Genomic DNA, 12,623 nt, shown 5'->3' with positions numbered 1-12,623 from the left:
AAATGGCCCCCTCAAGGATTGAACTCTCAACCCTAGGTTTAGCAGGCCAGTGCTCAGACTGCTGAGCTATCCCTCCCCCCAAAATTGGGCAGATGTTTTCAGAGAACTATCCACAATAACTCCAAGATCTCTTTCTTAAGTGGTAACAGCTAATTTAGACCCCATCATTTTATATGTATAGTTGGGATTATGCTTTCTAATTCAACATTAAATTTCATCTGCCTTTTTGTTAGCCCATTTTGAGAGATCCTTCTGTAGCTCTTCATGGTCTGTCTGGCTCTTAACTATCTTTAGTAGTTTTGTAGCATCTGCAAATTTTACCAGTTCACTGTTTACCCCTTTTTCTAGCTCATTTATGAATATATTGAATAGGACTGTTCCCAGAACAGACAGTAAGAGAGTAGAAAAGGCAGGAAGCCCACTGCCCAGGGGAATTCGAACAGTGCAAGAGACAGGGAGTTATTGCAAGGGATACAATACCTACTAGGGCATAGTGACAATACCTTATTCCAGTGAAAAGCAATGGGATGTAGCAGCTCAGTTTGAACCTTGATTAAGGTCCTTTTTTTTCTTTTTAGATCCCTAGTTGGTTAGTATAGAGAGTATAGCAATAAAAGTTCAGCAGGACCAATCCTAGACTGAAAAGACTGCTCATCTCCCCTGAAAAGGTTCATCCCTTCCCACTGTGCATCCAGTCAGTCAATCTCCTTTCTCAACTTCAAGATTTTGGGCAGCAGGATAGTTGTGAAAAGTTAGCTGCTCCCTTCCTTCAAGCACAATAAAGCCATCTAGATTTTTTCCAGAGTGATGCTGAAAAGGAATTTTAAGACTAGGATCTAAGGCTGTCAATTAATCGCAGTTAACTCAAGCAATTAACTCAAAACTAATTAACCTGATTTAAAAAATAATTGCACTGTTAAAAAATACTAGAATACCATACTATAAATATTTTTGGATATTTTCTATATTTTCAAATATATTGATTTCAATAACAATACAAAGTGTACAGTTCACACTTTAGATTATTATTTTGATTACAAATATTTGCACTGTAAAAAAGAAACAAAATACATAGTATTTTTCAATTCACCTCATGCAAGTACTGTAGTGCAATCTCTTTATCATGGAATTGCAGCTTACAAATGTAGATATTTTTGTTGTTGTTACATAACCACTCAAAAACAAAACAATGTAAAACTGTAGAGCCTATAGGTCCACTCATTCCTACTTCTTGTTCAGCCAATAGCTAAGACAAACAGGTTTATTTACATTTACAAGAGATAATGCTGCCCACTTCTTATTTACATTGTCACCTGAAAATGAGAACAGGTGTTTGCAGAGCGCTTTTGTAGCCAGCATTGCAAGATATTTACATGCCAGATAGGCTAAACCAGAGATTCTTCAACTGTGGTCCGTGGACACTAGTGGTCCACGAGCTCCATTCAGGTGGTCTGTGGATAGTTCTCTCTAAGGTGTGCACCTGGGTGGCTGCACACAAGAGAATGAAGGGCCACTCACCTAATTAGTGGAGCTGTGCAGGCATGGCTCCACTAATTAGGTGCCTGGACCCTGGAAAAGATGCTCATGTAAGGTAAGGTGGTGGCCTTGGAGAGAGTAGGGGGTAGGTGGGAGGGAACAGTGGGGTGAGAAGAGAGGGAGGGGGTAATTTGGGATGTGCAGGGCTGCAGCAGCCAGAGAAAGAGGCAACTTTCCCCAGCTCCAGAGCTGCAGCTGCCGGGGAGACATACCCACCCTACTCCTTCCCAGCCTCAGCTCGGGATGCTGCAGCAGGGGAGAGGGGTCACATCCATCACATTAGAAAAGTAAGACTACTGATATGAAAATTTGAGTTGTGTGTTTTTATTTGTAGAGCAAAAAAAGTTATTGTTTTTTATATAGCACTTTTATTCAAAGCACTTTACAGTAGTTAGCTAACAGTACAAACATTTGGAAAGATCATTAAGTGGTCCGCCAAGACCCTCAGCAATTTTCAAGTAGTCCACAAAGAAAAAAGTTTGAGAACCATTGGGCTAAACATTCATATGCCCCTTCATACTTCAGACACCATTCCAGAGGACATGCTTCCATGCTGATGATGCTTGTTTAAGAAAATAATGCATTAATTAAAACTGTGACTGAACTCCTGGGGGAAGAATTATTTCCTGCTCTGTAGTTTTACCTGCATTCTGCCATATATTTCGTGTTACAGCAGTCTCAGGTGATGACCCACCACATGTTGTTCAATTTAAGAACACTTTCACTGCAGATTTGACAAAATACAAAGAAGGTACCATCAATGTGAGATTTCTAAAGATAGCTACAGCACTGGACAAGAAGGCTTAAGTGCCTTTAAAAGCTGAGAGGGATGAGGTGTGGAGCATGCTTTCAGAAGTCTTAAAAGAGCAACACTCAGATGCAGAAACTACAGAACCAGACCCAACAAAAAAGAAAATCAACCTTCTATTGGTGGCATCTGATTCAGATGATGAAAATGAATGTGTGCCAGTCTGCACTGCTTTCAATCAATATTGATCAGGACCCATCATTAGCATGGAAGCATGTTCTCTGGAATGGTGGTCAAAGAATGAAGGGGCACACAAATGTTTAGCTTATCTGGCACATAAATACATTGCAATGCAACAACAGTGCCATGTTAATGCTTGTTCTCACTTTCAAGTGACGTAAATAAACACCAAGTCTAAGATTACATGATAATTTAGCATAGGAAGCAAAGAAGTACATACCTGAGTAGCAATAGGGATATTATCTGAGTTGGATTTTGAACAAGACACTGGTGTTGCAAATATACTCTTATGAAAAGTGTCATAGCATCTTTAATGGCCACAAGTGGTTAAGAGCCATTTGTTTTATATCTCATAAAAATATGGCACCTCCACCAACATCATGCCCCCACAATGCTGATTCATTGGTTCAGCACAGACTCAGATGAAAGAATGCATCCTACTGACTGCAGTACCATTTCCTGCACCACCTAAATATTTCTTCAAGATAATTCTATGTAAGTAGTGATTTAGTCCAATCCTGCCTACCTTGTGGCATCTGAGTAGATCACAGCAGAAGGTGGTATTGACTGTAAACTATAGACCTGTTTCTGGTAACTGACACGTATCATTGAAATCAATGGCATTCTGCAGAGGCATGAGGATCCACTGTTGTGAAAAGACCTATATAAAGCTAACATGATGTACACTATATATACTTTACACTAGTATGACTATTATAGATATGTTGTATTTTTATACTATGTATCTATCCATCTCACCCTCTCAAAATGATTGTTAAACATCTTTTGTTAAGGTGAGGCATTAACTCCATGCTTCCTTAAGGTTTTCAGTGAAGGAAAATCTGGAGGTTCTGTGTGGGAAAGCACCGGACCATTGTGTTGCTACATAATTAATAACATCCCATATTCTCCCTATCTGTTGTGCTTTCACATCAACATAGAGTCTCAAAAAGGACCTTCCTTCTGACTAAGAAACACTGGATATGATTTCCCCCTGAACCTTCCAACACTCCTCCAAATGCTGTCTGAGAGAGCTGTGGCAAGGATAACAGGTTTCCTTTCCCACTCCCCACACTCTCTTTCAGACTGAGAACTCTGGCACAGATCCTCAAAGGTATTTAGTCACTTAACTCCATTGAAATCAATGGGAATGCATTGCCTAAATACCTTTGAGGATCTTATCTTCTATCTCCAGTATACCTGAGTTTTGCTGGCCAGATTCATAAAGGGATGTTCTCTACAGCCAATCCTGGATCTCCCCAGTGTTATTTTCTATCCCCATTTTTCCCTAGTAATTTAATAGCCGCTATCAGTATTTTGAAATTTGTATTTAAAAACTCATGAACATTAGAGCAATAGAAAACATTTTTAGAACATTATTCTGCTCTTCAAATTCTTTGGACACTTTTGGTGTTTGAGTAAGGCCCCAGGCAATCCTACAAACATACACATTTAACTTTACTATTGTGAGTTGTCCACTCTAATTCAAGGGAGTAGAGTTAAGCATATGTGTAAGTGTTAGCAGGATTTAGGCCTAAAAGGCAAATGTCAGCAAATAGCACTGATTTATTAGTCCATTTTAAGGAATTAAGCCATAATTTGTCTAATGTAGAATCCAAATGCCTCAAAATTAAACCCTTCTACAAATATATGTTCAAATTCTTTAATCTTTTTTTTTTTAAATTGTCTCAAACTCCAAAACATGGCAATAAAAGTTTTGTAACATTGATACCCTAATGAAAGATATTTTCACTATTCTATATTTCTTTTTCAAACATGTACATGATAATGACTTTAAGCCACTCATCTTGACTTCCATGTTGAAATATTACAGCTAGCTACAAAACTACTCCAAGATGTTCCTTTGAATTTCTAAATGAAGTTCTTAACTCATGTATCTCTGAAGTATAGCCTCATATCTCTACCACTGCCTTGCAATGAGTGCTAAAGGCATTCACTGTGGCAGGTGTAATAGTTTTGTGTTTACATTTGTATGACTATATTTTCAAAGTCATATCCTGCTGCTTTAGAATTACCTAAGGTAATAATCACCAGCAACCCACCACTGACTTAAAATCGGGGCGGCTCTAGGTATTTTGCCACTCCAAGCACGACAGGCAGGCTGCCTTCGGCGGCCTGCCTGCGGGAGGTCCCCAGTCCCGCGGATTTGGCAACATGCCTGTGGGAGGTCTAACGAAGCCACAGGACCAGCGGACCCTCCGGAGGCATGCCGCAGAAGGCAACCTGCCTGCCGCCCTCGCGGCAACCAGCAGAGCGCCCCCCCGTGGCTTGCCGCCCCAGGTACGCGCTTGGCATGTTGGTGCCTGGAGCCACCCCTGCTTAAAGTGATCTAGGCCAACTATATCAAGAAGTTGTGAAAGAAGCTCTCTAGCTGTCTGTTTGCAAAGGTCAGTTTCATTGGGTCAATTCAGAGTAAAACTAAATAGCAAGTTCAGCTGTCTGAAAAGGCTGATACCTGGTATAACAAAGCTGAAAGTACTCAGGATTTTATACAGGTGCTTTTGCATATAAAGTGATATGTTAATCCTTAAAATACCATTTAACTTTCAGGGAACTAACTTTACACAGCTGTTAAGAGTCAAGATTCAGACTCACAGGGCATAATCCTGCTCCCTTTGAAAACAACAGGAGTTTTAACAGTGATTGCAGTGAAAGTCAGATTGGGCCCAAAGACTGGAGCTTTTTGCAAGCTTTGCAGGAGCAAACAGACAGTGTGTTTTAGTGAGTTTTATCCATGTAAGGTAATATTTGCCAGATACAGAAAACTATTTGAAAAAAGTCATGTAGTAAGTGAATTTATTATTCATATTCAGCTTCTTTTGCCAGCTTACTGAAGTGCAAAAACATTCCAGCTACTGTACTGATTCTTGCAATATGCTGAGTTTTTAAAACTTTGCACATTTATGGTATCACTTCTGCAGCTTTCATGAAACTTCTGTTTCCTTTTCTGTGATGGCTGAAGAGGAGGGATTATCTTTTTATAATTCATTGGAGTTGCAGAAAGAAAGCTGTAGTCTGCATGACAAAAATGAAAAATACCAGACCAAGAACAGTCCAACGTCACATCAGAACAAGGTTATCTCTAGCCTGATTCTTGCTTGCATATTTATACCTGCCTCTGGAAATTTCCACTACTTGCATCCAACGAAGTGGGTATTCACCCACAAAAGCTCATGCTTCAATACGACTCTGAGGTACCACAGAACTCTGTCGCTTTATCAGAAAGATGGTATAGTTAATTATTCAAGGTATTAAAAAGGGCTAATCTCAGAAATAACCCTCAGTGTTTTTCATATTTTTCCTTTCTATATTGAAGCGCAGATATCCTTGATACTCTGGATGAATCAATCTTTTCAATAGTCTGTCATATACAGTGTATGAGAAAGACGCGTCAGATGCTGCTTTCAGCTACAGTGATGTAAATCTGGACTAATTTCACCAACTTTAATGGGAGTTATAGAAATTTACAATGACACTACTGAGATAAGACCCTGGGCTGCTAAATATAATTTTAAGTTGACCAAGACTCAAAAGCTGAAGGAAGAGCCGCATGCCATCCACAGTTAATATTTTATACAAATTATGCTACATGCTATAGAGACAGAATGAAATAGAACGTATACAGAACAGAAATAATTTCTTGCACTTTAGCTTAATCGTTCCTGCAACCCCCTAAAAATGGTACAATGTATAAAATCTTCTGTACTTTTTCCCCCTCTCCTATTGTTTCTTTCTTTTCCTCTTCCTTCTCTTCTTTTTGCTCATCAGAAAGCATTACACAGGCATTGCAGTGGTCACGTAATGGTGCTTTATTTACCATACTAGTGCTTCCTCATGAGGAGAAAATGAGGTTACTTACCTGTAACAGAAGGTTCTTCAAGATGTGTGGTCCCTACCTGTATTCCACTGAGGGTTATGCACATGCACCATGTGGCCAGAGCTGGAGCTTTAGAAAGTAGTAGTGTTCGGCAGTCTGCACATACTCCCTGGGTCACAGCATAGTCTTGCCCAAGGCGATAAAGGGCACAGCGAACCATAGGTATCTCCAGTTCCTTCTCACTGCCGCATGATGAGAGTCAGGACTTCTACTCTCCTATCATCCTTGTGATACATTTTTCAAAAAAAATCCTTATTATTGTTCATAGTTTAGATCTGCATTTACTTTTTTGTTTTCTGTTCACTACATCCTTTCATACCAGATTTAGCAGTTGGGGTGCTGCTTCGGTGGTGTTTCTGGCTAAACTTTACACATAGATCCCACCCCACCTCCAGTACCCAGGCCTGGGTACTGGATTATGCAGAAGACACTGGGGTTCAAAACCTGTGCTTCCTTCCCCTTGCTCATTTTCCAGCAGCGATGAGCACCAGCGCTGTTTGTACAGCTTGGAGGAAGCCCACATCACGTCTAGATGCAGTATTTGCCTCTCCTTTCCAGCCCATAATTGGGAGAACTAGACTCTCCACCTCAGGAAACATCATATGGAGGCTGCCATGGGATCAACATTAGATCCTGGCTGGGGAACTCCCCCCCTTACCCTCAGTACATCAGCCTGAACAGACAAAGAGTGCCCCCCTGGCCATAAAACCCCCATGAGACTCTGCCAGTACCAATGCTAAGGACCTCATCCCAGAAATAGACTACTATCGCACAGATGTTCTCTCCTATTTTAAAAAAATCCATTAATTTTAAGCACATTAAATTCATATAAACTTACTTATCTTGCAGTGTACAGGCTCTTTTCCCAGCTATTTACCTGAGATCAGGGCCCTATAGATGGGAGGGAGCCTTGCTTCCCACTTTTTCCCAATGGTTAAAGTCTCAATTTTCCCCTCTATTCAAATAGTAGAAGATGCCATTTTTATCAATAACTCTGTGAGAATGCCCAGTTAGGTTATTTCTAAACAATGATTTGTTCATTTTAAAACAATTTTCTTATCTAGTAAATTATAATTAATTACAGTACCACCAATTATTGGTTTTTCTTTCAACTCTGAATTCACAAGAGCTATGAAATTCTAATCTGCACTAATGCTTAAATCATATACTGAAAACCTTACATCCAGGGCTAGTATGGAACACTAGAACAATGAGAATTCACTGCTCTAAAAAGTGACTTATCACTTTCCTCTACCATATACATGCAGTTCTTAGAGGAAGCTAACATTTTGAACCCTATATAGGTTGTAAAACTAAAAAAAACCTGTCTGGAAGGATTCCAACACCTGAAAATGTATTCATGACTTTGAATATGTCATCTCATTCACCCAAAATTGATGTGTATAGTTTTATATAAACATTGTAGAGATGGCAGGCTTCTATGGAGCTCTAAACTCCTCTACCAGCTGCCTGAAATTTAACAAAAAGTAACGTAGGATCAAATTCTTATTCTGTCCTTTTGACAGAATTCCTTTAGAATTTGCCCAAGTATGGACCTCAGACACAGCTGACAACCTTTTGTAGATCATGCTGTATAATTTTTACTCGGTCACTCCTTTTTCTGGTTTCCTCTTATTTCACTCTGGTACAGGAGTATTCTTCATTTAATTTCCATTTACACAAACTGACATGTTCTGTATCTTTGTTCCAAGCTTTATCATACATTAACTGCATATTTTGAGCAATAGAGGTCAAAACAGCAGTGACTGACTATTTACCTACTCAAGAAGTTTGCAAGGGCAGATTGTGATAAGCACAATATCTCAAGGGAAATACTGAGATCTAGGATCCCCCTCCACATTTCCTGTCTAAAACTGACTTTAGGTTTGATAACCACAAGAAGTATAGCTAAGTTTTAAATCAATGAACTTTTAAATAATGCAGTTGTAAACCCTTGAAAAAAATAAGTTTCATTGTCCTCTTTCAACTACAGTCGTTTTTTAAGATTCTGAACTACAGTATCATCAGGTATCTTAATTTAGAAAACTAAGATATTTATTTCAATTGATGAGTACTAGAGACAATGTTAGCAAGAGGATTGTAGTGAAGTCACATTTCCCTAAGATCTTGATCCTGTAAGCACTTAAATATGTGACAATTATTTTGGTGAATGGGTCCTCATGCATATAAATTGTTACAGGATTGGTACTTTAATTGTGGTGATTTCTTTCCAAAAAGGGGAAGATGTAGAAAGTTATCAAATATGGAAATTAAACCAAATTTAACCTCAAAAGACGTGTTCTCCATGCCACAAGTCTGAAAGTTATACATGACAGACCTGACTTTTGACTGGGTATGAAAACTATTTTTACAATATAATTTCCAAAAACTTTACAGTAGCACCGTTTACATTCTTTATGGCCACTAAACAGTTTTTAGAGCCACAGTTCACTTTTCATCCTCAGTTATGTAAGCAGAATGTCAAAAACAGACTCAAAAGCAAATACAGTACAAAGGAGGGAAGCATTCAGACAGTTTCCTGATTAAAAAGAAAGTTACCATATAGTGTTGTTCACTTCTGTTTGTCAGGATAGCCAGCAAATAAGTTCACTTAGAATTTCTTTTCATTACCAAGTTCAAAAGAACCACAGAGGTAACATCTGGTGGCAAGCACATTAAGAAGTTAGCTGTATTTGCATCAAACTACAGAATTATTAATCTAATCATTTTATGGCAAAGTTAATAAACATGGCATTTCTTCGGACTGCTCTATTTTCATACAAATGCACAGGATGTAAGGCAGTACAGAATTTGGCTTAGTCAATCTTCCCAAAAAGCTTTTTACTAAATTAACTCCCCTTACCCTAAAATAAAGGAAATATTTTACTGATAAACTCCAGGAAGTAATTTTACAACTAGGGGACTCATCTTGCAATATCTGAAATTCAATTATTGAAACAGTCTATAAAACGTACAATGGAGTTTTGTTCATTCAGTAGCAGTCAAATATAGGTTTTAATTCTGTTATTTCTTTCCACACTACCTGAGATGAACACAAGTTTTTAGCTATAGTAATCTTTTCAGTACAGTGTACCTATACGTAACTTTCCTTTAGAAAAAAGTACTGAGTGCAACACCTGTATTTTTTAGTAGGCAGATAATCACTATGTCAGTCCTACTGTGTATTTGAGAAATAAAGAAACTTAATTCTGCAGTGACATACTTTCAATAAAGCTAACAACTCCTGTTTTGGGTGAAAATCGCTGATTTGTGGAATTTTTTTTACTCTTATCTATCTGATGCTGGTACTTTTACTATGCATGTATCTGACACTTACTTGGCAAAACAGGAAAAGGTGGAAACAACATTATTGATCACAGCTTCACCTAGTAGTCTCAGATAGAAATTAGTTAATTTGCTTCTGTCATAAACAGATAAGTAAGAGTTAATAGAACAAAAGTACTTCATATCTCTTTTGCCTGGAAAGGGTTAAGAGGAACAGTGAGCCTGGCTGTCACCTGACCAGAGGACCAATCAGAGGACAGGATACTTTCAAATATTGAGGGAGGGAAGTTTTGTGTGTGCTGTTAGTTTTTTGGTTGTTGTTCACTCTGGGGGCTCAGAGGGATCAGACGTGCGACCAGGTTTCTCTCCAATCTCTCCGATACAGGCTCTTATAAGTTCAGAATAGTAAGTACTAGGTAGATAAAGCGAGTTAGGCTGATGGTTGTTTTCTTTATTTGCAAATGTGTATTTGGTTGGAAGGAGTTCAAATTGGTATTTTGCTGAAAAGATTTTAATTTGTACTTGTATACTTAGGCTGGGAGGGTATTCCCAGTGCCTATAGCTGAAAGACCCTGTACCTATTCCATTTTTTAAATTTACAAAGATAATTTTTACTGTTTTTTCTTTCTTTAATTAAAAGTTTCTTGTTTAAGAACCTGATTGTTTTTTTTATTCTGGTGTGAGACCCCAGGGGACGGGGTCTGGATTCACCAGGGAATTGGTGGGGAGAAAGGAGGGAAGGGGGAGAGAGAGGCTAATTTCTCTCTGTGTTAGGATTACTTTCTCTCTCAGGGACAGTCTGGGAGAGGGAGAGAGAAGGAGGGGGGAAGGTGGATTTTCCTCTCTGTTTTAAGATTCAAGGGGTTTGAATCACAGTGATCTTCCAGGGTAACCCAGAGAGGGGAAGCCTGGGAGAGGCAACGGTGAGGGAAAGGGTTTACTTTCCTTGTGTCAAGATCCAGAAGGACTGGGTCTTGGGGGTCCCCGGGCAAGGTTTTGGGGGGGCCAGAGTGTACCAGGCACTGGAATTCCTGGTTGGTGGCAGCGCTACAGGTTCTAAGCTGGTAATTAAGCTTAGAGGAATTCATGCTAGTACCCCATCGTTTGGATGCTAAGGTTCAGAGTGGGGAATTATACCATGACATGGTGGCAGAGGTGGGATAGATAGATAAGATAGAATCCAAAAGCCAGTGAGGTTTTTATTTCTCTCCCTGCTAGCTAGCTGCAGGGAGAGAAATAAAAACCTGCAGAAAGGTTTGGGTTTAGGAGCAAAAGCCAGTAGGATTTTTTCTTTCTCTTTCCCTGCTAGCTGTGGTAAAGCAGGCTAGAGGAGATTGTCTTTAAAAGAAAAGGTCTGCAAGTTTTTTGGTCTCTCCCTTCTGAGTACTCTGAAGGCAAAGGCATTAGGGTTTAACAAGGATCTTTGTTAAACAAAGGGACTCCACTTGTGAGTCACCATACACCAGCAAAACACATTTGCAAATGAGTGGGGTTTTTTTTCTTTCTAACTCTGTTGGGAATAGCTAGGTAGAAGGAGTTAAAAAAAGACATTGTTGCTAAGCAACCCTAAGGAGGCAACAGAAAAGCAGCATTTCAGGCAGTAAACAGCAGAGGGTGCCCCAACACAAGAAAGCAGAAACCATGACTACCAAGGACACCCTGAAACAGGAACGGGCAAAACTGGAGGCAGAGGAACAAATCAAAGATGCAGACCACAAGCGAGACATGGAAAAGAACCTACAAGAATCAGAAATAAAATAAAAAGAGATGGAGCTGAGAGAAAGAGAGAGAGGCGGCCCACAAAAGAGAACCAGAAGACAAAGAGGCTGCCCACAGGAGAGAGCTGGAGATAAAAGAAAGAGAGAGGGAAGAGAGGGAAAGAGAGAGAAAGCATGAACTGGAATTAGCGCAGGCTAGGCAGCATGCTCCAGCCAACCCTAACAACCCTTCTCCAGTTATTGTTCCACATCCCAGGAAATTTCCCACCTACAAGCCAGGTGATGACACTGAAGCCTTCCTAGAAAATTTTGAAAGGACCTGCCATGGGTACAGCATCTCTGAAGACCAGTACATGATAGAGCTGAAGCCACTGCTCAGTGGACCCTTAGCAGAGGTGGCGGCTGAAATGCCTAAGGAGAACATGAACGATTATAAACTTTTTCAAACCAAGGCCAGAATCAGAATGGGGCTAACACCTGAGCATGCCCGTCGGAGGTACAGAGCCCTAAGGTGGAAACCAGATGTATCATTCACCCGACACGCCTACCACATTGGAAAGAATTATAATGCCTGGATATCAGGAGCCAATGTTAAATCTCTGGACGACATGCACCTCCTAATACAATTGGAGCGGTTCTTAGAGGGTGTTCCTGAAGAAATAGAAAGGTACATCCTAAATGGGAAGCCCAAAACTGTAACTGAGGCGGGGGAGATTGGAGCCAGACGGGTGGAAGTGGCAGAAAAGAAAAAAGCTACTATCAAGGGGAGCGAATATCACAGGGGTCACACTGACAATAAACCCTATACCCGAGGGCAACCCAGGACCCCACCTACAACCCAAGGAAAGCCCCAGACTCCCTATTCTCTCACCTCACCAATCTCCAGTAACCCACCTCGGCCCAGTGACCAGTCAGCTGGGCGATGCTTTAAGTGTAACGAACTGGGACATATAAAGGCCAACTGCCCCAAGAACCCCAACCAAGTGCAGTTTGTTACACCACCATCACACCAAAGATCCCCAGGGCCAGATGCCTCTCAAATACCCTCGGAGCGAAGGGAAATTTTGAGAGTGGGTGGAAAGAAGGTTATCGTGTGGAGAGACACGGGGGCACAAGTGTCAGCTATCCACCAATCCTTAGTGGACCCCAAATTCATCAACCCAAAGGTCCAAGTAACAATTTACCCCTTCATGTCACA

This window comes from Gopherus flavomarginatus, chromosome 6 (genome assembly GCF_025201925.1).
Source record: "Gopherus flavomarginatus isolate rGopFla2 chromosome 6, rGopFla2.mat.asm, whole genome shotgun sequence".
In the NCBI taxonomy this organism is placed as follows: Eukaryota; Metazoa; Chordata; order Testudines; family Testudinidae; genus Gopherus; species Gopherus flavomarginatus.
The sequence above is the reverse complement of the archived record's forward strand: the minus strand, read 5'-3'. Positions refer to the sequence as shown.